The sequence below is a fragment of the Chiloscyllium plagiosum genome, unplaced genomic scaffold (assembly GCF_037043375.1).
Source record: "Chiloscyllium plagiosum isolate Xiang-an unplaced genomic scaffold, Cpla_swu_hap1 HiC_scaffold_13, whole genome shotgun sequence".
NCBI classification, from domain to species: Eukaryota; Metazoa; Chordata; class Chondrichthyes; order Orectolobiformes; family Hemiscylliidae; genus Chiloscyllium; species Chiloscyllium plagiosum.
This window is the reverse complement of record NW_028270151.1, coordinates 655,804-682,727: the sequence shown is the minus strand read 5'-3', so window position 1 is coordinate 682,727 and position 26,924 is coordinate 655,804. Positions and strand designations below refer to the sequence as shown.

The following is a 26,924-nucleotide window of genomic DNA, read 5'->3' as shown; positions in this document are numbered from 1 at the left end:
TCAGGAAATTTTAGCAGTAAGTTGTTTGGAATAGTTTATTAAATTATATACAAAATGTATATGATATGAAACCTCAAACTTTAAAAAAAATGCAAATAAAAATCATTATATGCTGTTTAATGTATATATTTATGTGGAATACTTGCATGTGGAATTATTTAGAAGACCTGTGAATTGCTTTAAGTAGTCTGGGTATTGTTTGGAAAATACCTTTGAAATTTGCTTGAATATATTGATATGTTTTCTGTAACAGTTTAGATAGACTGATGTACCGTGAAAATCATATTTAAGTATTGTATACAGGATTTTTCTGAACTGTTTGATATACAATTTCTTGAATAATATCTGAGGTTGTGGAAGGACAGGAGTTATTTGATGTACAATAGTTTTAAAGGGAGTTTTTGATAAAAAATAGTTTGAAAGAGGATAGTTTGAGAGGGAAAACACTGCCAGTAAGTTGTATGAATATTGTCAGTATAGAATGGCCTTATAAAGAATTATAGCTAGATTTGAATATTTGAACTTTAAATGGATTTGGTTAGTTCGATATTGAATAGTTTGAATCTGTTTAATGCAGAATTTGTATAATTCAGGGAATTGTTTCAATAGTTTAATGTTAAACAATGTTTAAATATTTTTGTTATTTGTTTACTTTTCTTTTGGCAAATGTGTTGAAAATTGTTTGACTATTTAATCAGAATGTATTGGAATAGTTTCATTGTTTTAAATATATAATTGATTATAATTTATTAGAATTTTTGAAGAATTATGAATTGGCTAACAGGATTGAGTGTTTGAATGTGGAACAATATAATTGTAATTTATTGGAGTTTTTGAACTAATTTGATTTTTAGAATGGCTGAACCTCTAACAACGTATTGATTATACTCTTTTGTTTGAAAATGAATAGTTGAATAGAATCTTTGTTCATAAAAATTGTTTGGGAATTACCTAAACTGTAACTTCCTGAATGGGAGTTATTCCAGAATTATTGACAGACTTTGATTGGGAATTGCTTGATAAAGAATTGTTTGAGAATAAGTAGTGTTATAAATATTTGTTTTAAAATTATCTACATAATTGATCATGAACTATTGATGTAAAATAATTTGGTTGGGATTGTCAAAATAGTCGGTTGTCGAATTGTCAAAATTCCTAATCATGAGTCATTTGCAGAGAGAACTTTGTGACAATGAATTGCCATAAAATTGTTTGACAATGGATTGTTTCAATTATTATTTCTATTATTATTTCACTTTTCAATTGTGAAGTACATGTTGGAACATAGTTGAATGGGCAATTTCTTAAGTGTACTAATGTGGATTTTAAAATTGGAATGGGTGTTTTATTAAATCAGTTGCAAGAGAGTTTTGATTTAGATCAATTAGAACAGGAAGCATTTGATGCCAAATAGTTTCATGTGGGAATTATTCGCTAGCTAATTACTTTGCGTAAGTTTGATTATGAGCTTGTTGTTTGGGCATTAAATCGAATAGTTTGCAAGGATATGTTTGGAAAAGATATTATCTGAAATGAAATTATTTAATATGGAATTTCTAGATTTAGATTGTTAGACAATTGTTTATCTGGATCGTTTGAGCAAATTCATTACATAATTTGTTATTATTTTTGTCAATTTGCTCCAGGTTGAGATGATTGAATTGCTACAATTCTAGGAAATTCCTTATTATAAGTGTGTTTGAAGTAGCTTGAAATGGTTGGGTAATTCCAACAATTGTTCATTTTAGACTGGTATGACAGAACATTTTTGTGTACTTTGGTAGGAATAAAGTTTGAATCATATGTTATTCAGTTGCTTATATCAATCTGATAGTGTAACACACAATTGAAACCAATCCTAAAAAAAAATCTATGATTTGATAAGGAAACATTGAAGACAATTTGTTAAGAATGGTGTAGCTAAATTATGAAGAAACAGTTGCGATAGTTTGGAAATGTTTTTGTAAGTTAGGGTGGTTTTACATGAATAGCTTGGAATAATTTGAGCGGAACAGCTTGAGTAGTTTGGTCAGAAACATATTCAAGAATATATGATTGAATGATTTAGAACCAGTTAAGATCCAGTTGTTTGAAATGAGAGATATGGAACTATTTGGAATTGTAGATGAGGAATTATTTGAAGCACTTTGTTATGGGAATTTTTGAAAAACATGGAGAACAACAAAATAAGTTAGAATGTTTCAGTGGCTAATTTAGTGCAATCATTTGATACAGAATTTGTAGAACCACCTAATGAGAAACAGGCTCCCATTTGTTTCTTACAAAATTGGCTTGGAACAATATGATAGATTTAAGGCTTACATTTGTTTGAAATATTTTTACAGATTAAAATGAAATTAAAATATCTGGAATAGTTTAATAATAAATCTTTTGGAATAATTTGGTATGTGCTATATGGAACAGTAGGAAATATAAAGTTAAGTTAGAAAAGCTTTACCACAATTGTTTGCAATGCTGAGATCCAGAAATATTTAGTAATAGTTTGATCAGAATTTCTTGTATTTGTTTCAACTTTAGTTGTGATGATTTAAAGATAAACTACTTGATCAATTGGAGATGAAATAATTAATATTCTTGAAAGATTATTCATAAATTTAGAAAAGGTTCTGTAATTTCTTGAACGTTTGAATTAGTTTTTCTTGTATCACAATGAGGTTCATAAAGATGATTTGAACTTCTAGCAAGTATCAATTTTATTTTATGTTGGGAATACCACGGCACTTTGATTTAATCAGGAATAGGCAAGGTCAACAGGAAATTATCAGTGAGTTTAGCATTGTTTAATATAATCTACCTAAGTCTGGAGCACATAGTATGTTTGGAATAGTTAGTTTCATTATCATTTTTATGTAGACTTATCAGTAAATTTGAAATCATTTGAAGCAAAATTATCAATGAATTTGTTTTGTGGAACAGTAAGTAAATTTGATGCTTTTGAATGGGGAATTTGTTGAATTAGTAGCAAGTATGGTGTTTTGGATGTGTAACTCACTGTGTTTGCAATGACTGGTCATACAGCTGATGTCGATTTGATGAATTTGTTTATGAGCTTGCAGCAATTTGATGTGGGATTTATATAGAACTGTTTAGAGTGGCTTAATCTGCAACAGTCAATAATCTCAAAATGATCTGAGAAATTGCCAATCATTTTGGAGGATTTTGATATGCAATTGATGGTGAATTGAAATTAGAAGCAAGGTGCAACTATCTCATCAGTTTAGACTTGTTAAATACAATGAATTCAAAGTCATTTAACTCCCAAACCCAATGATAGCACGCTGTTGCACTGTTCCAAATTTGTTGGCTATTCCATTTTAAATGAATCCAAATTTACTGATAGTTCTATCTTCACTTCTTAACCAATAAAGTAAAACAGGTTAACTAGTCATTCCATTCATTACTATTTGTAGAACCTGGGTGTGTGAAATTGACTGCAGTGTTTGACTAACAGTGGTTACCTTTCAAAAAGGAATCAATTGCCTGTGAACTGCTTCAGGATAATCTTCAGAAAAATACTATTTATATCCATGTTGGTATTGCTTGAAATGATGAGTTTGGGTGTTATCAATTGTGGAATCATTGGTCTGTTTGAAATGTGAAATTTTTGCTGATTTTAGATTCCTTTAATTTGGAAGAGCTGATAAATTTGGAACTATATGACAGTAAATTATTTGTACATTTAGAACTGTTTGACATGGAATTTTCAACAAATTTGAAGCTCTTAGTAGTGAACTTGGATTTTTTGATTTAGAATTGCCGGACAAATTAGATTGGTTTGATTATAGATTGGTAATGAGGTTGGCTTCAAATCACTCCAAACATCTTGGTAAGGGGTTATTAATAAGTTTCAATCAATTTAAAATTAAAGAGTTTTGATTGGCTTGTTTTAGTTATCAGTTTGAAGCAGTTTACAGATTAAATTTTTATCTGCTTAGAAATTCATTCAATGTCATTTTCAAGTTTTGCTCCTGGCCAATTGTAAGATGCTTAGATATTGAAACAAGAATTAGAAAATGCTTGAAATATACTGCCACTCCATGTTCATAAGGGAAAGTCAAACCAGCTTAATGTTCTGGATACAATCTGTTATCAAAATCGTTGATGAACTTTTGGTTTTGAAGTAGCTATTCAGTTTGAAGCAATTTTTAGTTGAATTCAATGCCTTTTTTTTAAGCTGACGGGATTCAAAATAGCAACAAAGAAGTCTTTGTGAATATCTCATTGATTAGAATCTTCTCCAGTGTTTAACTTTCACATTTAAATTGTTTATTTTTCCCAATTAAATGAGGTAAGTAATCATTATAGAAAAATGAGAATTACTCCTCCTTGATGTGAATGTAATCAGATTGGTGTAACTGTTGACAGTAATGGGAGACGGCATTTGTGGAATAGTTCCCCCTGAGGCTGGTACTGTAATTGTTAGGCCAATTAGAATAACTGGTTGTGGTTTCAGTTAATGGAAAACTAGATTTCTTTTCACTTGAAATGCACAGATCAGGATGTCAATCTCCAAGGTATAATAAGCATGGGCATATGATCAGTGGCAGAATAGTTAGTTGTGAAAAAGTGTTATGTGTCAATTAAGAATGTTCAATACATTTATTACTTCTTTGGTTTTATATATGCAAACTTGACTTGTCATTGTAAGCTTTAATGAGTAATCACATTTCTTACAATCAAAAATAGAAAAAACATGCATTTATGTAGCACCTTTCAGAGATGTAAGACTTCTAAATAATTGCTTTTGCAGTTAAGGGCAGGGTTTTCCCAGCCCAAGGGAGAAGAGCTGAGATGGATGGAAAAAGAAAGAGGGTAATGCAGGGTTTGTGATGGGTAAACTTGCAGAAATTTCTGGGTCAATATGGAAGATGAAGCAGTTTCTCGAAGAGAACAATTTTGCAGATAGCTGAGTACCTCTTGTGCCACTTTCAGAGGTTGCAACTTCAATGGACACAGGGTCCCCACAGCTACCAGGGTAGCCATCAGAGCCAGAGATCTCGCACTTCAAAAGAAGGCCATGGAAAGGAAAACCTCGCAAATGACCTTCCCCTCAATCGCAGTGACCGGCCAAGTTTAATGAACCTGACCTGTCCAAGAGTATCTACATTGCCAGGCACCCTCAAGTTATCTTACCTGTCTCAATACCACCCACCTTTGTCATAGAGGGCTACTAATATGCTGGAGCTGTCTGCCATCTAATCAGGCAGTGGTACCAGAGCCTGCCAAAGAACAGCAAACCCAGAGGTAACCAACTAGGAGGCCACCCCCTGTGGCATTGCTAAGCCAATATGGGCACATACTCTCATTTTATCCTGGGGCTGCTGCTATCTCGAAGCCATTCTTAAAATCCTACCCATCATTGGTGTTATAAGACAGGAACCCATGGCATTCAACCTTGGCACTGCAGCATCCCATAAATAGCAATAAGAAAGTCATCAATGAAATCATTTTTGTAATATTGGTTGAGGGATAAATGTTGGCCAAGCCATTGTGTAAACTCATCTGCTTTTCTTTACATAGAACCATAAGCCTGAGATGGAAAAAACCTTAAGCTCTCACCAAAAATACAGCTCCAACAATTCAGCATCCTCTTAGTGCTGCTGTTAGGTGTCACAACATTGTATTCTGGGGTAGACCTTGCATCACAACTCCTTTGACACCAATGTTACCACTGGGTCAATACTGAAAGCTGATTACTCTTAATTAAACGTACACATTAGATTCTCACTAGGATGCATTTTGTTAGTGTGTCAATGCCAGAACTGAGTAAGGGGTTCACATCCTTCTGTAACCCTTTATCTTCCACAGGTGACAAGTGACCTAGCTGCACAGTTGTGAGTTTCTGTCCTAGGGAGAGAAAAACAAAGAATGAGTCACAATCTTTTCCTCACAGCAGACTCAGACAAAGCATCAGTTCCAGTCATCGTGCAGTTTGGTAACCATCACATTATTCAGGAGCATGCAATTAACACAAAACTAGAACTGTGAATGCTAGAATTACTCAGCATGTCTAGCAGCATCCGTGGAATAGAAAAGTAACAAATTTCCAAGTTAGGATGATGTGCAACTTGGAGGGGAACTTGCAGATGACAGTGTTCCCTTGGTAGGGCTTGCAGGTTTGCAGGGTGCTGTCCAAGGAGCCTTGGTGCATGTTGTAGCAATAAGAAGTGATAGGATGGAAATCAGAGTGTTAAATGACAAAACTTAGATTCACAATTGGTTTGTCATATGTGCACCTTCCACCCTATCAGTTTCCACATTCAGTGATTGCCAATCTTCATTTGCCTACCTCCAGAACAATGCCACTATTCAATGTATCTTCCCTTCTCCTCCCCTTCTCCTCCACTTTTATCATTTCATAGAAGAAGTTCCCTCTGTTATGCCCTGATCCACTTCTGAACCACCTGCAACACTTTGTTCTTATCACATAGCACATTTCCATTAGCATTGGGCTGATAAGCAGTTTAATAACATTCACCATTGCCCGTTAACATTCAATCAAACATAGAACATGGAACATTACAGAGTAGTTCAGGCCCTTCACAGCCCTTGATGTTGCGCTGACCTGTGAAAATAATCTGATGCACATCTAACCTGCACTGTTCCATTATTATCTGTATGTAGATCCAATGCCCACTTAAATACCCTTAACGTCGGTGAGTACTACTGTTGCAGGCAGGCCGTTCCACGCCCCTACTCTCAGATTGAAGAAGCGCCTGTTAATATCTGTCCTAAATTGATCACTCTCAATTTAAAGCTATGCCCCCCTCATGTTAGCCTTCACCCATCTGAGGAAAAAGGCTCTCATTGTCCACCTTATCTAACCCTCTGATTATTTTGTACGTCTCAATTAAGTCACTTCTCAACCTTCTTCTCGCTAACAAAACTGCCTCAGTTCCCTCAGCCTTTCCTTAAGACCTTCCCTCCACACCAGGCAACATCCTAGTAAATCTCCTCTGAGCCCTTTCCAAAGCTTCCACATCCTTCCTATAATGTAGTGACCAGAACTGCATGCAATACTCCAGGTGCGGCCTTATCACTGTTTTCTAAAGCTGAAGGTTGACCTTGTGGCTCTGAAACTCAATCCCCCTATCAATAAATGAAAACACACCTTATGCCTTCTTAACAACCCTATCAACCTGAGTGTTAACTTTCAGAGATTGATGCACCTAGACACTGAGATCTCTCTGTTCATCTACACTGCCAAGAATTTTACCATTAGCCCTGTACTCTGCATTCCTGTTATTTCTTCTGAAGTGAACTACCTCACAATTTTCTGCATTAAACTCCACTCCTTTCAGCCCAGCTCTGCATCTTATCTATGCCCCTCTGTAACTCACAACATCCTTCGTCACTACTCACTATTCTGCCTACCTTAGTGACATCTGCAAACTTACTAACCCATCCTTTGATGCCCACATCCAGATCATTTATAATAATGACAAACAGCAGTGGCTCCAAAACAGATCCTTGCAGCATAGCACTGGTAACTGAGCTCCAGGATGAACATTTTCCATCAATCACCACCCTTTGTCTTCTTTCAACTATCCAATTTCTGATCCAAACCACTAAATCACCTTTAATCCTGATACTCTGTATTTTGTGCAATAGCCTACCATGTGGAATCATATCAAATGCCTTGCTGAGATCCATATACACCACATCAACCACTTTACCTCCATCCACATGTTTTGTCACCTTCTCGAAGAACTCAATAAGGTTAGTGAGGCATGACCTACCCTGCACAAAACCGTGTTGACTATTCTTAATCAAGTCATTCTTTTCCAACACCTTACCCACAACTGAAGTAAAGTTCACTGGCCTATAATTACCAGAGTTGTCCTGACTCCCCTTCTTGAGCAAGGGAATAACATTTGCTGTCCTCCAGTCCTCTAGCACTACTCCTGTCGACAGTGATGATATAAAGATCGAAGTCAAAGGCTCTGCAATCTCCTCCCTGGCTTCCCTTCGACATTTCGGGCATAAGCCCTTCTTCAGGAATGGTCGGCCGGGGCAGTCGGGTTTGTGGATTTTGGGCAGGAGGTAGAAAGGGGCAATGTGGGATTGTGGGACTATGAGGTTGGAGGCGGTGGACGGGAGGTCCCCTGAGGTGATAAGGTTATGGATGGTCTGGGAGATGATGGTTTGGTGGTGGGAGATGGGGTCATGGTCAAGGGGGCAGTAGGAGGAGGTGTTCTCTGGCTTCCCAGAGAATACAAGGATAAATCCCATCCATCCCAGGGGTCTTATCTATTTTCAGAACTTCCAAAATTGCTAAAACCTCCTCGTTATCAACCTCAATTCCATATAATCTTGTCACCTGCCAATTTCCAATATGATTACTGATGAAAAGTATTCATTAGATGCTTTCCTTATGTCCTCAGATTCCACACACAACTTTTCACTACTATCTTTGATTGGCCCTAGTCTTACTGTAATCATTCTTTTATTCCTGGTATACCTATAGAAGGCCTTTGGGTTTTCCTTGATCCTATCCACCAACAACTTCTCATGTTCCCTCCTGGCTCTTCTTAGCCCTCTCTTTAGATCTTCTCTGGCTAACCTATAACTCTCCAGGCCCCTCACTAAGCCTTCATGTCTCGTCCAGAGGAAGAGGAAGGCTTATGTGAGGATAAGAGCTTCAACTTGTTTAGTAAATCACAATTCCCTCTCTCGACAACTACCTCCCTACCTGAGAGGTGTATGCTTATCAAGGACCCTCAGTATCTATTTCTTGAATTAGCTCCAAATTTCAAGTGTGTTCATCTCCTGCTATTTCCTTCCCCATCCTATGCATCCTAAATCTTGCCTAATCATATGAGAATTGCCTTTCCCCCAGTTATACCTCTTACCCTGTGGTATATATCTATTCCTGTCCATTGCTTTTGTAAGCATGACTGAATTATGGTCACTGTTGCCAAAGTGCTCACCTACCTCCAAATCTAACACCTGGCTGGGTTCATTCCCCAGTACCAAATTCAATATGGACCCCCCCCTGCTGTTGGCCTGTCTACATACTGTGTCAGAAAACCCTCCTGCACATATTGAACAAAAACTGACCCATCTCAACTACTTGAACTATAGTATTCCCAGTCCCAACGTGGTGACCTCTCCTTTCCTGTTTCTAACCTCAGCCCAAACTACCTCAGTGGATGAGTCCTCAATCATTCTCTCAGCTGCTGCAATACTACCCTTGATTTACAGTGCCACACCCCTCTCTCTTTTGCCATCTTCTCTGTTCTTACTGAAACATCTAAATCTCAGAATCTGCATCAATCAATCGTGTCCCTCCTCTCATCATGTCTCTGAAATGGCCACATTGAAATTCCAGGTACCAACCCATGCTGCACATTCAGCCACCTTATTCCAGATGCTCCTGGCATTTCAAACCAACATCCTTGTTGTCAGTGCCCTCTCGTGACCTCACTACCCTCAACCGCCTGTATACTGGAACTACAATTCAAGTTCCCATCCCCCTACGGCATTAGTTTAAACACCACACCACCACCCTCACCCCCTGAAGAGCATTAGCAAATTTCCCCCCAGGATATTGATACCCATCTGATTCAGGTGAAGGTCATTCTGTTTGTAGAGGTCCCACCTTCCCCAGAAAGAGTTCCAATTATTAATAAAGATCACCTTCAATATTTACTCTCCCTTCACCACCAACACATTGTGGCAGCAGTGTGTACTACCTACAATATGCACTGCACCAAGCTCCTTGGACAGCACCTTCCAAACCTGCAAGCCCTACCAAGGGCAGTAGATACATGGGAACACTGTTATCTGCAAGTTGCTCATCATCCTAAATTTATTATTATTCCTTCATTGTCACTGGGTCTTAGAACTCCCTTCCTCATGGCACGGTGATTATCCTTACATCCCAAAGACTGCAGCAATTCAAGAAGGCAGCTCAACACCACCTTCTCCAGGAAAACTGGGGATAGGCGTCAAATGTTGGCCTAGCTAGTGACACTCACATCTCATGAACAATTCAAAACTAAATATTGGAGATCAACATATGACCTTTTACCTCCACAAATATCTGGGGCTCTGAACACAACTTTAAGCTGGAATTATTATATTTCCACTTATTTCAGTTTGAAATACTGTATCCGCTGCTAATGACCTGTTTCCTCCACACTGAGGATGGCAAGTGGAGATTATGTGAACACTCTGCCGAGCAGTTCCATTCACTCTGAAAGTATGACCCAGTTGCTCGACATGTTTAATTCTTCACCTCATTCCCACTCTGACATCTCTCCGCAGCCTTCCCTACACTGTTCATAAGAAACTCAATAAAATTCAAGAAACATTGTCTTATCTCCATCTTTCTGCCTTCTGGACTCATTTTTCAGTTCAACAATTTCAAATGCTAACCCCACTGCACTCGTTTGTTTCCAGTCAGCAACTGCTGGTAATGATTATACTTTTGTCATTTTTATCTCCTCTCAAATCAACTTTTGCTTTATTTATGGTGCCATTAGCATCCCCTTTTGCTTTGCAAGTTATGATTGGGATGTGACCCAGATAAGTGTTAAAGCAAAAGTTTAAAGTGCAATAATTTTGTTCAGTTGTATAATTATAATATCTGAGCATTTTTTGTTGTTATGTTCTCAACCAGCTGAGGCCCAGAAGTCTTTTTCTTAATTCTGTTTGGTCCCTCTGGCTCCGTTTGTACAGAGTTAATTTTTTTACAAATAAGGATTATGGACTGAGTATCTAAATAGAGCTGTTTTTTTATTTCATGCTGTTATAGAATTTAAGCTGCAATGGGGTGCTTTCACGCAGCCAGCAGACTGGACTGAGCACCTGAGAGCTACAATGGAAAGCTTGCACTATTTACATAAAACTAGGGAATGGTCATTCCCAAAATGAATTTTTAATCTACACTTTGAAGACCTTTGTTTCTTAGCCAACAGCTTATGCAGAATGAAGAATCCAAGATGGACTGGATGTTGAGCAGACTATAATTCACATTTAAAGGAGTCCTATCTACATACTGGAACAGCAATTTTAAAAAGGTATTTATAGGACTCCCACCAGAGTCAACCAGGCACCACAGACCCTTATTCAAATTATCATTGGGACGATAGTGACAGAGTGGAATAGTAGAGTTAGGTCTTTACCTTTTGTTTGAGGTTCCTCAATACAGGGAGTTAAAATCCCTCTTGTATGTTATGTGTCAGCATTGTAACGAATGCTAACGTGTCAAGGAATAAGTTGAACAGAGATTGAAAAACACAAAGAGTAGTATTTTGATGAGCTTGGGGAAGCCTCTGATCTTCGATTTTTCTGTTTACCCTTGCATCTGACCCCATAATGAGAAGGCTCTCAACTCATAGGAAATCAATTAGTGCAGGTCAGAAAATTAGCATCTGCCTGTTTTTCTGTTACCTTCGAATCATTGTTCACAGTTAACTTTATTAACAGTTTGAAACAAAGCCTCCATTGCTGCCTCCTGAAAGGAGCTGGTCTGGTCCTTACACCTCTGCTTGCTGTTGTCACTCTCCGTGCACAATGTGGAGACTAATTTCAAGGGAGCAGCTGTTGAGTAAATGTTCTTATCAGATATCTCCCACATGTTGACTTTTTAGCAATCTATAAAACAGGAAACATTGGATCAGTGACACCCACAATCTGACTTTCTTAACTTTCATCTCAATGAAGATGGTTGAAATGAAAATCATGAAAAATAGTGGTGTGTAATGAAGTGTAATGAGTAACTGATCTGATATTATCCAATTTACATTAAAGTGTAAGGACAAACTTGCCCCACATGACTCCAGGGCATGTCCTGTAATGTGAAGACCTTGGTATTAAGCACTGCAATATTAGTCAAAAATGCTGATTTTACAAAATGATGCAAGTTCCACTGTTGGCACCTTGTACATTACAGAATACAAGATCACTGGAACTTATGGTCTTTGTCTGAATGAATAATAATCAGCATTGCCCTGCAGTTTGCACAGCTCCTTTATTGAATATTCATTGTGTTCACCTGCTAACTCTGCCTCTGAGGAACTCCCTCACACTGATATACAACTCCAAACTTTTCACAAATGAAAATATAAAAATATGTAATTTTTTTTAGGATTAGGACATTATTATATCATCCAACAAAATATTTTTTCCCCTGATAGCTTGTTTTGTATAAACACAACCTGATAAGCATTTCTTCAATATTATTTTTCATGAATATTTGGCAATCCTGATTAGGCTGATAATTAATTTCATATGATGTTAGATGTATGTTTTCACTATTACTTAAGTAATTTTATATATATCACAATGTGTTCAAGCTTCTTGCTAATTGTTAAATGTCTATCATTGCTCAGGTTTACATCAAGATGAATATATCCTTATCTAACACACCGTGTCCGTCCTATACTTCCTATTTCAATACTGTTATTCAAAATGCATGTTCTTCTGACTCAAATACAAGCAACTATATTCTAGAGTATAGATTTCCAGTAAAGATATATTGTAGGCTTACTCTAGAGGTCACTGCCGATTTTGTTTTCTTTTTGTGGCTTCTTTTAAACGTTGCAATTGGGAGGGAACTTTTTCAGCTCAAATTTTGATTCATAATTTGTGTGTTGCACGGATATTTAAATAGGCATTTAATAAAAACATTAGGTACTTGTAAATGACACTGTCAGATATTAAAATATCTGACATAAAACTTGAAGCTTTTGTGAATCATGTTCTAACACTTACATACTGAGAAAATGGGAAGATAATTCAAACTTGATTAGTGCATACTATTGGTACACAATATATTTTGTACAGAGTTGTTTTATTTAAGTTTTCATTATGTCATGGCCTGTGAGAGAGCCATCGGAGATAAATAGTTGTTGTCAATGTTAATGAAAGCATTTGCTGAAGTTCTACTGTGCAGTTAAATGGGAGATCTCCAGAAATGTATATTGTAGAACGCAGAATGTAGAACATAGAACATAGAACATAGAACATAGAACAATACAGCACAGAACAGGCCCTTCGGCCCACAATATTGTGCCAAACATTTGTCCTAGCTTAAGCACCCATCCATGTACCTATCCAATTGCCGCTTAAAGGTCACCAAAGATTCTGACTCTACCACTCCCACAGGCAGCGCATTCCATGCCCCCACCACTCTCTGGGTAAAGAACCCACCCCTGACATCTCCCCTATACCTTCCACCCTTCACCTTAAATTTATGTCCCCTTGTAACACTCTGTTGCACCTGGGGAAAAAGTTTCTGACTGTCTACTCCATCTATTCCTCTGATCATCTTAAAAACTTCTATCAAGTCACCCCTCATCCTTCGCCGTTCCAACGAGAAAAGGCCTAGCACTCTCAACCTATCCTCGTACGACCTATTTTCCATTTTCCAGGCAACATCCTGGTAAATCTTCTCTGAACCCTCTCCAAAGCGTCCACATCTTTTCTAAAGTGAGGCGACCAGAACTGCACACAGTACTCCAAATGTGGCCTAACCAAAGTCCTGTACAGCTGCAACATCACTTCACGACACTTGAATTCAATCCCTCTGCAAATGAACGCTAATACACCATAGGCCTTCTTACAAGCTCTATCCACCTGAGTGGCAACTTTCAAAGATCTATGAACATAGACCCCAAGATCCCTCTGCTCCTCCACCTTACTAAGAACCCTACCGTTAACCCTGTATTCCGCATTCTTATTTGTCCTTCCAAAATGGACAACCTCACACTTGGCAGGGTTGAACTCCATCTGCCACTCCTCAGCCCAGCTCTGCATCATATCTAAGTCCCTTTGCAGCCGACAACAGCCCTCCTCACTATCCAAACTCCACCAATCTTCGTATCATCTGCAAATTTACTGACCCACCCTTCGACTCCCTCATCCAAGTCACTAATAAAGATTACAAACAGCAGAGGACCCAGAACTGATCCCTGCGGAACTCCACTTGTAACTGGGCTCCAGGCTGAATATTTACCATCTACCACCACTCTCTGACTTCGACCGGTTAGCCAGTTTTCTATCCAATTGGCCAAATTTCCCTCTATCCCATGCCTCCTGACTTTCCGCATAAGCCTACCATGGGGAACCTTATCAAATGCCTTACTAAAATCCATGTAAACTACATACGCTGCTCTACCCTCATCCATATGCTTGGTCACCTCCTCAAAGAATTCAATAAGATTTGTAAGGCAAGACCTACCCTTCACAAATCCGTGCTGGCTGTCCCTAATCAAGTAGTGTCTTTCCAGATACTCATAAATCCTATCCCTCAGTACCCTTTCCATTACTTTGCCTACCACAGAAGTAAGACTAACTGGTCTGTAATTCCCGGGGTTATCCCTATTCCCTTTTTTGAACAGGGGCACAACATTCGCCACTCTCCAGTCCCCTGGTACCACCCCCGTTGACAGTGAAGACGAAAAGATCATTGCCAACGGTACTGCAATTTCCTCTCTTGCTTCCCACATAATCCTAGGATATATCCCGTCAGGCCCGGGGGACTTGTCTATCCTCAAGTTGTTCAAAATGTCCAACACATCTTCCTTCCTAACAAGTATCTCCTCTAACTTACCAGTCCACTTCACACTCTCCTCTTCAACAATACGGTCCCTCTCGTTCGTAAATACTGAAGAAAAGTACTCATTCAAGACCTCTCCTATCTCTTCCGACTCAATACACAGTTTCCCACTACTGTCCTTGATCGGACCTACCCTAGTTTTCGTCATTCTCATGTTTCTCACATACGCATAAAATACCTTAGGGTTATCCTTGATCCTATCCGCCAAAGATATTTCATTCCCTCTCTTAGCTCTCCTAATTCCTTTCTTCAGGTCCCTTCTGGCTATCCTGTATCCCTCCACTGCTCTGTCTGAACCCTGTTTCCTCAACCTTATGTAAGCCTCCTTCTTCCTCTTTACAAGACATTCAACCTCCCTCGTCAACCAAGGTTCCCTCACACGACCATCTCTTTCCTGCCTGACAGGTCCATACATATCAAGGACACGTCGTATCTGTTCCTTGAAAAAGTTCCACATTTCCACGACATCCTTCCCTGACAGCCTATGCTCCCAACTTATGCTCCTCAGATCCTGTCTTACAGCATCGTAATTACCCTTCCCCCAATTGTAAAACCTACCCTGTTGCACGCACCTATCTCTCTCCATAACCAAGGTGAAAGTCACAGAATTGTGGTCACCATTACCAAAATGTTCACCCACTAACAAGCCCATCACTTGTCCCGGTTCGTTACCAAGTAACAAATCCAATATGGCCTCCCCTCTGGTCGGACAATCTCCATACTGAGTTAGAAAAGCTTCCTGGACACACTGCACAAACACCGCCCCATCCAATCTACTTGATCTAAAGAGCTTCCAATCAATATTTGGGAAGTTGAAATCGCCCATGACTACTACCCTGTGGCTTCTGCACTTTTCCAAAATCTGTTTCCCAATCTGTTTCTCCACATCTCTGCTGCTATTGGGGGGGCCTATAGTAAACACCCAACAAGGTGACTGCACCTTTCCTATTTCTGACTTCAGCCCATACTACCTCCAAAGCCAGATCCCCCTCGATCTTCCTTTCTGCAGCCGTTATACCATTTCTAATTAGCAACGCCACCCCCCCTCCTTTTTTACCACCCTCCCTAATCTTACTGAAACATCTGTAACCAGGAACCTCCAACAACCATTCCTGTCCCTCTTCTATCCACGTTTCCATGATGGCCACAACATCGTAGTCCCAGGTACCGATCCACGCCTTAAGTTCACCCACCTTATTTCTGATACTCCTTGCGTTGAAATATACGCACTTGAACCCATCTCTGTGTCCGCAAGTATTCCCTGTCAGTGCTACCTTCTCCACAGCCTCCCATCAGTTTCATGATGTGTTTCATGATACATGGAAAGAGGAAATATTTAACAGTGTACAGAATTCAGCATTAAGAATAGGGATTTGGTACACCTTGAATAAGTTTAGTACAAAATATATTTCTTATGGGTATGCTGCTTAAATATACCATAACAAATATTAAAACACTTTTGATCGAGTGATGAGAATGATAGCAGAAGTTTTACAAGTGTTGTAATTATTAGTCATATGGATCAGTACCCCCTTCACATGTTAGGGCATGTAGTCAATCTCTTTATTACTTTGGTAACGTCAAATCTAATGTTGATCTAGCTTTTTGTTTGCCTTCTTTGCAGCCGCAGCTTTGTATTTTTCACTCTGTTCAATCACCTTATGATCTTTATGTCTTTGTGTGGTATGATGCTGTACTGCATGCAAAACAAAATGCTTCGGCACATGTGGCAACTATAAATCAAATTGAATTCATTGTACTGATCAGGATTCTGCACTGGAGAGATAATAGTGCAAATTTTATTACAGTGCTGGAGAGTGCAGAGGGAGAAGACGTTTCCTACGATTGGCCTGTAGTTACAGACTCAGCCATTACCAGCTTCTATTGTATGTTTAGATATTTCTCTTCAATGTTTAAATTATCTTTTTTTTTAGAAATTCTTACATCTACGTATTTTATAATAAAGCATGAGGTTTAATGCTGTTATACAGTTAAAAGTCACACAACACCGGGTTTATAGTCCAATAGGTTTATTTGGAAGCACTAGCTTTCAGAGTACTGCTTCTACACCTGTCTGATGAAGGAGCAGCACTCTGAAAGCTCGTGCTGCTCCAATTAAACCTGTTGGACTATAACTGGTGTTGTGTGATTTTTAACTTTGTACACTCCAGTCCAATACCGGCATCTCCAAATCATAATGTTATTATATTACAGAATATTATAGGTTCTCCCTCAGTTACCCACATGGTGAATGGTTAATCTCCATTCTTTAGATTGTTTCCTCCATAGACAGGCCATAAGATGTAGATCATAAGATGCAGGCCATAAGAAGTAGACCATTCAGCCCATCAAGCCTGCTCTGCTATTCAAGGATATCAAAACTGATCTGATCATCTTTAACTCCACTTTCCTGCCTTTTTCCCATTAGTATTGATTCCCTTATAAACTCACTGTATGTTTTAAAAATACTTTTGTAACAGTTGGGAGTTGACACATAACATGCATTCCAAGATGGGATTAATATTTTAGACAGAATTAACTCCCAGTTATTTGGTGGTGGTGTGAGAGTGCAGGAAGATTCTGTAACTGTAGAGATTAGGTCCATTTCTCTGTTAGAGGTTTTGAGTTTTTCCAGCTCTTTGCCCTGGACAGTAAAGTGCTGGGAGAGATTTGACATAGATACATGAGTGATGACTTTCCAAACCATGCTGATTGTGAACATGGCTTTACATTTTGAGCAAAGGAGGCCTATTACATTTTATTTACAACCATAGATCCCCGTTTTCTTGGTCCATTGGTTTCTGACTATTTTTAAAGAGGTGTTATTGAAGATTGTGATGGTAAATTGCAATGTTGTAAAGTATCTGATTTTCAGGAATGTTGTGTACAGAACAAAACAGAACAGAACAAAAGTCAAATGCAAATGAGAGAAGCATTACAGCATTTCACTGCACTGCCTATGTAAACATATGGTTAGATGTATACCTTTCAGAGGATTAAATAGAAAAGAATTTGCAGCCTTGCTACAGGCCAATCATAGGATACCTCTTTACCCCCGTACTCCCCACTACTGTGATAATCCATGTTTTGCTGTCAGTCCCCAGATCATTGACATTTATGTTGGCTCAGTGCTATAGACAAGACAGTGCGAAATATTCATTGACATACAGTTCTATTTCCCTCCATTCCTACTGAAACCATGACTCTATTTGGAGAGAAACCATCCCACTGCCTGTCATTTCAAAGATAGCAGATGAGGTTATTTAAATCTTGTGGGTTTTATGATTGTTTGCCATTAACTCTGCTGTAGAAACCATATCAAGATAATTCAATTACCTATGTTTAGAAAGTGGAAAAACACGTGAAGTTGATAATTTGTCAACCTGTTTGTGTAGAATAGTAGCAACCACAAAAATTTATATAAAAAAATAATGTTGCCATTTCCAGCATGATGCCATCAAGAAAATACCTTCTCTGCACTCCCCTTTCAGCATCCCAAAAAGGGCATTTTCTCTTTGATGCAGTCCACTCCTTAGCCATCCTAACACTACTTCTCTTCCTATGACATATTTTTGTGCAAGCACTCCTCCATCTCCTGCCAATCAGCCAAATACTCCCTTTAGCTGAAACTATGATTTAATTGAACTTTCAATCCAGCCTATGGTACTCGCTGTTAACAATGGGGGTCTCTTTATCTCAAAGAGAAAACATAGATGTCAATTGCTTGACAGCTGAGTATTCACAGCACTTGTTTTGTTTTATTACTTACAGATTTTGATAGCTTTGTAATTTGGATCCTATCTTGGAATGTGATATTGTCCAAGCTAATAGAAAGACCTGTTACTGAAATGATACAATATAAATTAAGAATAGAACAAGGTTGTTATAGCAATCCTTCCCCTCCACACGGGCAAGAAGATATAATTTTAGAGGTGATCAAGAAAGCAAATCAGTTTTACCTTGAGAATTCTGGGAATTGGGATTTCCAGTTATTGAAGGCTGAGGGGAAACCTTTTGTAATTGTATAATTTCTTTTGCTTTCACCTTCTCTTCCCATTTCCACCTGATAATTTGAGTGTTTGGGAGCAGAAAGAACCGTGGATGCTATAAGTCAGAGACAAGATTCTGAGGAAAGCTTATTTGACCAAAACATCCGAATCATGTTTGTGAAACATTGTGTGAAAAGGTTTTCAGGTGATTTCATCAGTGAATGATTTGGAGATGCCGGTGTTGGACTGGGGTGTACAAAGTTAAAAATCACACAACACCAGGTTATAGTCCAACAGGTTTAATTGGAAGCACTAGCTTTCAGAGCACCGCTCCTTCATCAGGTGGTTATAACCGAAAGCTAGTGCTTCCAATTAAACCTGTTGGACTATAACCTGGTGTTGTGTGATTTTTAGCTTCATCAGTGAATGATCTTTAAAAGGCAATGGTCTCCAAATTGAGGAGCGCTAATTGAAGACTGTGGTGAGGAGTTCCAAAGACTCTCAACCCTCTGAAAGATGAAATTCTTCCTCATCTTCAAGACAATCCACAATTGAACACACTGCTAAATAGTCACAGGCTCATTGTTTGAAATGTTTATAATCCAGCTTCAGATTATTTCCATTCAAACATATTTCATTATCAGTTCTCTATTTCAGCAGTTAATGCCTGGTTGGCTAGTGCTACCCAGAAAAATGTTGTTGGAAAACAGATATTAGTCTCTGATGTCAACGCTTCTGAAACAGAAGTAGTAAAGGTTACTGTTTTCTTTTTTTTCATTAATTACTATACTAAAAGAAATCCATTCTTGCTGTTTCAACTCTGTTCAGGTATGCCTGCAAATATGCAGTGGATCCAAACCAGTTAAAAGGCACTGGATTTACTGCAATGATTTGGCAGGGTAGTTTTTCAAATTCTAAAGTTAGAACAGCTACTAATTAGATGAATGAAAGTGAGATCTAATACATCCTGTTAAACAGAAATAAATCAATATTAGCTGTGACCAGATATCTAATGAAGTTCTTTCCAAATGTATCAAAATTCAAATATAGCTTTTACACTGTATCTAACGATAATTTGAAAAAAGTAAAAAAAAACATTTTCAGGAAAAGGGATTAAATTTAACCAAAAATCCATTAAAGGTTCATTTTTGGACATTTCATGTTGAGTTTTTCTCAGTGAGCTCCAACGAGTTATCTAGCACAATGCTGTGCTGCTCACATCATTCTGTATGCGCTATGTCTCTACAGCACTGCTCCCACACTGTCCTGCTCTCATCAGCTACTGAGGTACTTGTTGTTGCCAAGACCTGCCAGGATCTATTACTGGGGCGGCACAGTGGCTCAGTAGTTATCATTGCTGCCTCGCAGTGCCAGGGACCCGGGTTCGATTCCAGCCTTGGGTGGCTGTCTGCGTGGAGTTTGCATATTCTCCCTGTGTCTGCGTGGGTGTGCTCTGGTTTCCTCCCACAGTCCAAAGATGTGCGGTTCAGGTGAATTGGCCATGCTAAATTGCCCGTAGTGTTAGGTGTAGGGGAATGGGTCTGGGTGGGTTGTGCTTCGGCGGGTCGGTGTGAACTTGTTGGGCCAAAGGGCCTGTTTCCACACTGTAAAGTAATCTAATCTAATCTAAATTGCCCATAGTATTAGGTGCATTAGTAGGGAGTAGATGAATGGGTCTTGGTGAGTTACTGTTTAGGGGGCAGTGTGGACTTGTTGGGCCGAAGGGCCTGTTTCCGCACTATAGGGAATCTAATCTAATCTAATCTACTGGCACCAGATTTCAATGATGAATAGAGATTTGACAGACTGGGGTTGTTTTCTTTGGAATAGCGCAGATTGAGATGAACTTTAACTTCAGAGGCCTATCGTCAGGTTCACAATGACTCTCATTCAAGAACAAGCTGCATTGTATCTGCACTCAACATCAATCAGAAGGTTGTGTAACAGAGTCATCAGCCATGGAGATTTAAACAATCCTTGGATAAGCACATGGATGATGATGGGATAGTGTAAGGGGATGAGCTGAGAATAGTTCACAGGTCGGCGCAACATCGAGGGCCGAAGGGCCTGTTCTGCGCTGTATTGTTTTATGTTCTATGTTCTATGTTCCATAAGGTTTGGTCTGCTGGAATTGATAAGGTGACGAATCTTTTATTCCCTCTCTTTTAGTTTTCAGTAGTCTTGTCGGGAATTTAGAATAGTGGGAATGGAGGTTAGGACAGTTGAATATGCCTCCTGCAGAATGTGGGAGATAAGGATCACAACTAGTGTCCCTGCCGACTGCATCTGCGGGAAGTGCAACCAACTCTAGCTCCACCACCTCCTGCGTTAGGGAACTGGAGTTGGAGCTGGATGAACTTCGGATCATTCGGGAGGTAGACAGGGTTATTAAGAGGTTATGGGTGGCACGGTGGCACAGTGGTTAGCACTGCTGCCTCACAGCGCCAGAGACTGTGAGGTTCAATTCCTACCTCAGGCAACTGTCTGTGTGGAGTTTGCACATTCTCCCTGTGTCTGCGTGGGTTTTCTCCGGGTGCTCCAGTTTCCTCCCACAGTCCAAAAATGTGCAGGTTAGATTAATTGGCCATGCTAAATTGCCCGTAGTGTTAGGTGTAGGAGAGTGGGTCTCGGTGCGTTGCTCTTCGGAGGGTCAGTGTGGACTTGTTGGGCCGAAGGGCCTGTTTCTACACTGTAAGTAATCTAAACTAAGAAAGGAGTTACAGGGAGTTAGTCACACCTCAGGTAAAAGAAGAAATTAGGTGGGTTACCATCAGGGAATGGAAAAGGAACCAGCAGGCAATGCAGGGATCCCCTGTGGCCGTTCCTCTCAGCAACAAATATACCATTCTGGATACTGCTGGGGGAGACAATTTAACATGGGTAAGTCATGGGGCACAGAGTCTGTCCTTGTTGCTCTGAAGAGTAGGGGGAAGAGGAGCAGAGGATTAGTCATTGGGACTCCATTATTAGGGGGACAGACAGGAGAGAGACTCACGGTTGGTGTGTTGCCTTCCAGGTGCCAGGATTCGTGATGTTTCTGATCGTGTTTTCAGGATCCTTGAGGGGGAGGAGAAACAGCCCCAAGTCATGGTCCACATAGACACCAATGACATAGGTAGGAAGAAAGGTGGGGATTTAAGGCAGAAATTCAGGGAGCTAGGGTGGAAGCTTCGAGCTAGGACAAACAGTTGTTATTTCTGGTTTGTTGCCCATGCCACGTGCTAGCGAGGCGAAGAATAGGGAGCAAGAGGAGTTGAACACGTGGCTACGGGGATGGTGCAGGAGGGAGGGTTTTGGAATCCTGGATAATTGGGGCTCTTTCTGGGGTAGGTGGCACCTATACAAACAGGATGGTCTTCAACTAAACCAGAGAGGTCCCAATATCCTGGAGGGGAAATTTGCTCATGCTCTTCAGGTTGGTTTAAACTAATTCAACAGAGGGATGGGAACCTAAATTGTAGTTATACTGTAGAGGAGTTTGAGAGTAGGGAGGTCCAAAATAAGGTTTCACGGTCGCAAGAGGGCACTGGCAAGCAAAACGTTGGCTTGAAGTGTGTCTGTTTCAATGCCAGTAGCATTTGGAATAGGATGGATGAACTTGCAGCATGGGTCAGTACCTGAGATTTCGATGTTGTGGCCATTTCAGAGACATGGGTAGACCTGGGACAGGAATGGTTGTTGCAGATTCCGGGATTTAGATGTTTCAGGAAGAACAAAGAAGATGGGAAAAGAGATGGGGGTGTGGCATTGTTAGTCAAGGACAGTATTATGGCTGCAGAAAAGATGTTTCAGGATTCGTCTACTGAGGTGGCATGGGCTAAACTTAGAAACAGGCAAGGAGAGGTCACCCTGTTGCGAGTTTTCTATAGGCTTCTGAATCGTTCCAGAGATGTAAAGGAAAGGATAGCAAAGATGATTCTTGATAAGAGAGGGAGTGATAGGGTAGTTGTTATGGGGGGCTTCAACTTAGAGTCATAGAGATGTACAGCATGGAAACAGACCCTTCAGTCCAACCTGTCCATGTCGACCAGATATCCCAATCCAATCTAGTCCCACCTGCCAGCACCCAGCCCATATCCCTCCAAACCATTCCTTTTCATATACCCATCCAAATGCCTCTTAAGTGTTGCTATTGTACCAGCCTCCACCACTTCCTCTGGCAGCTCATTCCATACACGCACCACCCTCTGTGTGAAAAAGTTGCCCCGTAGGTCTTTTTTATATCTTTCCCCTCTCATCCTAAACCTATGCCCTTTAGTTCTGGACACCCCAACCCCAGGGAAAAGACTTTGTCTCTTTACCCAATCCACGCCCCTCATAATTTTGTAAACATCCATAAGGTCACCCCTCAGCCTCCGGGCTCCAGGGAAAACAGCCCCAGCCTGTTCAGCCTCTCCCTGTAGCTCAAATCCTCCAACCCTGGCAACATCCTTGGCAATCTTTTCTGAACCCTTTCAAGTTTCACAACATCTTTCCGATTGGAAGGATACCAGAATTGCACGCAATATTCTAATAGTCGCCTATCCAATGTCCTGTACAGCTGCAACATGACCTCCTAACTCCTGTACTCAATACTCTGACCAATAAAGGAATGCATACCAAACACCTTCTTCACTATCCTATCTACCTGCGACTCCACTTTCAAGGAGCTATGAACCTGCGCTCCAAGGTCTCTTTGTTCATCAACACTCCCTAGGACCTTACCATTAAGTGTATAAGTCCTGCTAAGATTTGCCTTCCCAAAATGCAGCACCTCACATTTATTTGAATTAAACACCATCTTCCACTTCTCAGCCCATTGGTCCATCTGGTCCAGTACTGGAGTAACTCCCAAATATTGACTGGGAATACTATGGTTCAAATACTTAAGATGGGTCAGTTTTTGCCCATTGTGTGCAGGAGGGTCTCCTGACACAGTATGTAGACAGGCCAATAAGGGCTGAGGCCACATTAGATTTGGTACTGGGTAATGAACCCGGCCAGGTATTAGATTTGGAGGTAGTTGAGCACTTTGGTCATAGTGACCCCATTTCAGTTATGCTTACTTTAGTGATGAAAAGGGATTGGTATATACAGGAGGGCAAGGGCTACTGCTGGGGGAAAGGCAATTATGATACAGTTAGAAAAGGTTTAGGATGCATAAGATGGGGAAGGAAACTACAGGGCATGGGCACAATAGAAATGTGGAGCTTATTCAAGGAACAGCTACTGTGTGTCCTTGATTAGTATGTACCTGAAAGACAGGGAGGAAGTTAGTGAGTTTTGAGAAGATTTGTAGCTCAGGTTGAGGATCTGGATGTAAGTTTGCTCACTGATCTGGAAGGTTTATTTCCACATGTTTTGTCACCCTACTAGGTGACATCTTCAATGGGCCTCTGGACAGAGCACTGCTGATGATTCCTGCTTTCTATTTATATGTTTGGGTTTCTTTGGGTTAGTAGCATCATTTCTTGTGGTGGTGTCATTTCCTGTTCTTTTTCTCAGGGGGTGGTAGATGGAGTCTAACTTAATGTATTTGTTGATAGATTTCTGGTTGAAATGGGTTTGTTGCTGATAAATCAGCGGACTGTGTTTATTGGGTACCAATCTTTTTGAAAACAACATACAGACCAAATATTGAACTACAGAAGCAATCACCCCAACATCCACAAACGAACCTGCATCAGAACATTATTTCAACAAGCCAGCACACACTACAGCACAGAGGAACTATGCAGAGCAGAGGAAAATCACCTATACCGTGTATTCAAAAGGAATGGGTACCCAATGAACACAGTCCGCCAATTTCTCAGCAACAAACCCAAACAAGCAGACAAAACACGTCCAGAATCCTTAGCCACTCTTCCCTACATCAAAGACATCTCAGAAATGACTGACAGACCATTCAGACCCAATGGCATCATGGTCACCCACAAACCCACCAACACACTAATACAGCAGCCAATGAACCTGAAAGACCCGATACAGACAACAAGCAAAACTAATGTCATTCGCAAAATACCATGCAAGAATTGTAACAAGCACTACATTGGACAAACAGGCAGAAAAGTAGCCACCAGGATGCATGAACATCAACTAGCCACAAAACAACATGACCCTCTCTCACTAGTAGCCTTACATATAGGTAAGGAAGAACAGCACTTCAACTGGGACAACACATCCATCCTAGGACAAGCCAGAGGCACACGCGAGAATTCCTAAAAGCATGGCATTCTAACTGGAACTTTATCAACAAACACATTGACTTGGACCCCATTTACCACCCCCTGAGAAAAAGAACAGGAAATGACATCACCACAGGAAATGACATCAGCCTCCGAAGCTCCAGGGAAAACAGCCCCAGCCTGTTCAGCCTCTCCCTGTAGCTCAAATCCTCCGACCCTGGCAACATCCTTGGAAATCTTTGCTGAACCCATTCAAGTTTCACAACATCTTTCCGATAAGAAGGAGACCAGAATTGCACACACTATTCCAACAGTGGCCTAACCAATGTCCTGTACAGCCACAACATGACCTCCCAACTCCTGTACTCAATACTCTGACCAATAAAGGAATGCATACCAAACACCTTCTTCACTATCCTACCTACCTGCGACTCCACTTTCAAGGAGCTATGGACCTGCACTCCAAGATCTCTTTGTTCAGCAACACTCCCTAGAACCTTACCATTAAGTGTATAAGTCCTGCTAAGATTTGCTTTCCCAAAATGAAGCACCTCGCATTTATTTGAATTAAACTCCATCTGCCACTTCTCAGCCCATTGGCCCATCTGATCCAGATCCTGTTGTAATCTGAGGTAACCCTCTTTGCTGTCCACTACACTTCCAATTTTGGTGTCATCTGCAAACTTTCTAACTGTACCTCTTATGCTTGCATCCAAATCGTTTATGTAAATGACAAAAAGTCGAGGGCCCAGCACCGATCCTTGTGGCACTCCACTGGTCACAGGCATCCAGTCTGAAAAACTACCCTCTACCATCACCCTCTGTCTTCTACCTTTGAGCCAGTGCTATATCCAAATGGCTAGTTCTTCCTTTTTTCCATGTGATCTAACCTTGCTAATCAGTTTCCCATGGGGAACCTTGTCGAATGCCTTACTGAAGTCCATATAGATCACACCTACTGCTCTGCCCTCATCAATCTTCTTTGTTACTTCTTCAAAAAACTCAATCAAGTTTTTGAGACATGATTTCCCACGCACAAAGTCATGTTGACTATCCCGAATCAGTCCTTCCCTTTCCAAATACATGTACACCCTGTCCCTCAGGATTCCCTCCAATAACTTGCCCACCACTGAGGATCAGACTCACCGGTCTATAGTTCCCTGGCTTGTCTTTACCGCCCTTCTTATACAGTGGGACCACATTAGCCAACCTCCAGTCTTTTGGCATCTCATCTGTGACTATCGATGATACAAATATCTCAGCAAGAGGCCCAGCAATCACTTCTCTCGCTTCCCACAGAGTTCTCGGGTACACCTGATCAGGTCCTGGGGATTTATCCACCTTTATGTGTTTCAAGACATCCAGCACTTCCTCCTCTGTAATCTGGACATTTTGCAAAATGTCACCATCTACTTCCCTACAGTCTATATCTTCCATATCCTTTTCCACAGTAAATACTGATGCAAAATATTCATTTGGTATCTCCCCCATTTTCTGTGGCTCCACACAAAGGCCACCTTGCTGATCTTTGAGGGGCCCTATTCTCTCCCTAGTTACCTTTTTGTCCTTAATATAGTTGTAAAAAACCCTTTGGACTCTCCTTAATTCTATTTGCCAAAGCTATCTCATGTCCCCGTTTTGCCCTCCTGATTTCCCTCTTAAGTATGCTCCTACTTTCATTCTACTCTTCTCAGGCTTCACTCAATCTATCCTGTCTATACCTGACATAAACTTCCTTCTTTTTCTTAACCAAACCCTCAATTTCTTTAGTCATCCAGCATTCTCTATACCTTCCAGCCTTCTCTTTCACCCTGACAGGAATATACTTTCTCTGGATTCTTGTTATCTCATTTCTGAAGGCTTCCCATTTTCCAGCCGCCCCTTTACCTGCGAACATCTGCCTCCAATCAGCTTTCGAAAGTTCTTGCCTAATACCGTCAAAATTGGCCTTTCTCCAGTTTAGAACTTCAACTTTTAGATCTGGTCTATCATTTTCCATCACGATTTTAAAACAAATAGAATTATGGTCACTGGCCAAAAGTGCTCCCCCATTGACACCTCAGTCACCTGCTCTGCCTTATTTCCCAAGAGGAGAAAGTGAGGTCTGCAGATGCTGGAGATCAGAGCTGAAAATGTGTTGCTGGAAAAGCGCAGCAGGTCAGGCAGCATCCAGGGAACAGGAGA

The 26,924-nt window shown here is 40.3% G+C and overlaps 1 protein-coding gene and 1 long non-coding RNA gene across 8 annotated transcripts in view; one reads left to right on the top strand and one right to left on the bottom strand.

Annotated features, from left to right (window-relative positions):
- The window catches only part of mecom (MDS1 and EVI1 complex locus), a 1,207,227-nt gene that overhangs the window by 879,987 nt on the left and 300,316 nt on the right, over positions 1-26,924 (top strand). The gene's annotated exons all lie outside the window — the stretch shown is intronic.
- LOC148148221 (uncharacterized) overlaps positions 4,698-26,924 on the bottom strand; it is a 61,075-nt gene continuing 38,848 nt past the window's right edge. The window contains exons 2-3 of the long non-coding RNA XR_015759081.1: positions 11,419-11,622; positions 4,698-5,868 (exon numbers count right to left, since the gene is read on the bottom strand). This is a non-coding gene — a long non-coding RNA (uncharacterized LOC148148221). The remainder of the gene's footprint in view (positions 5,869-11,418; positions 11,623-26,924) is intronic.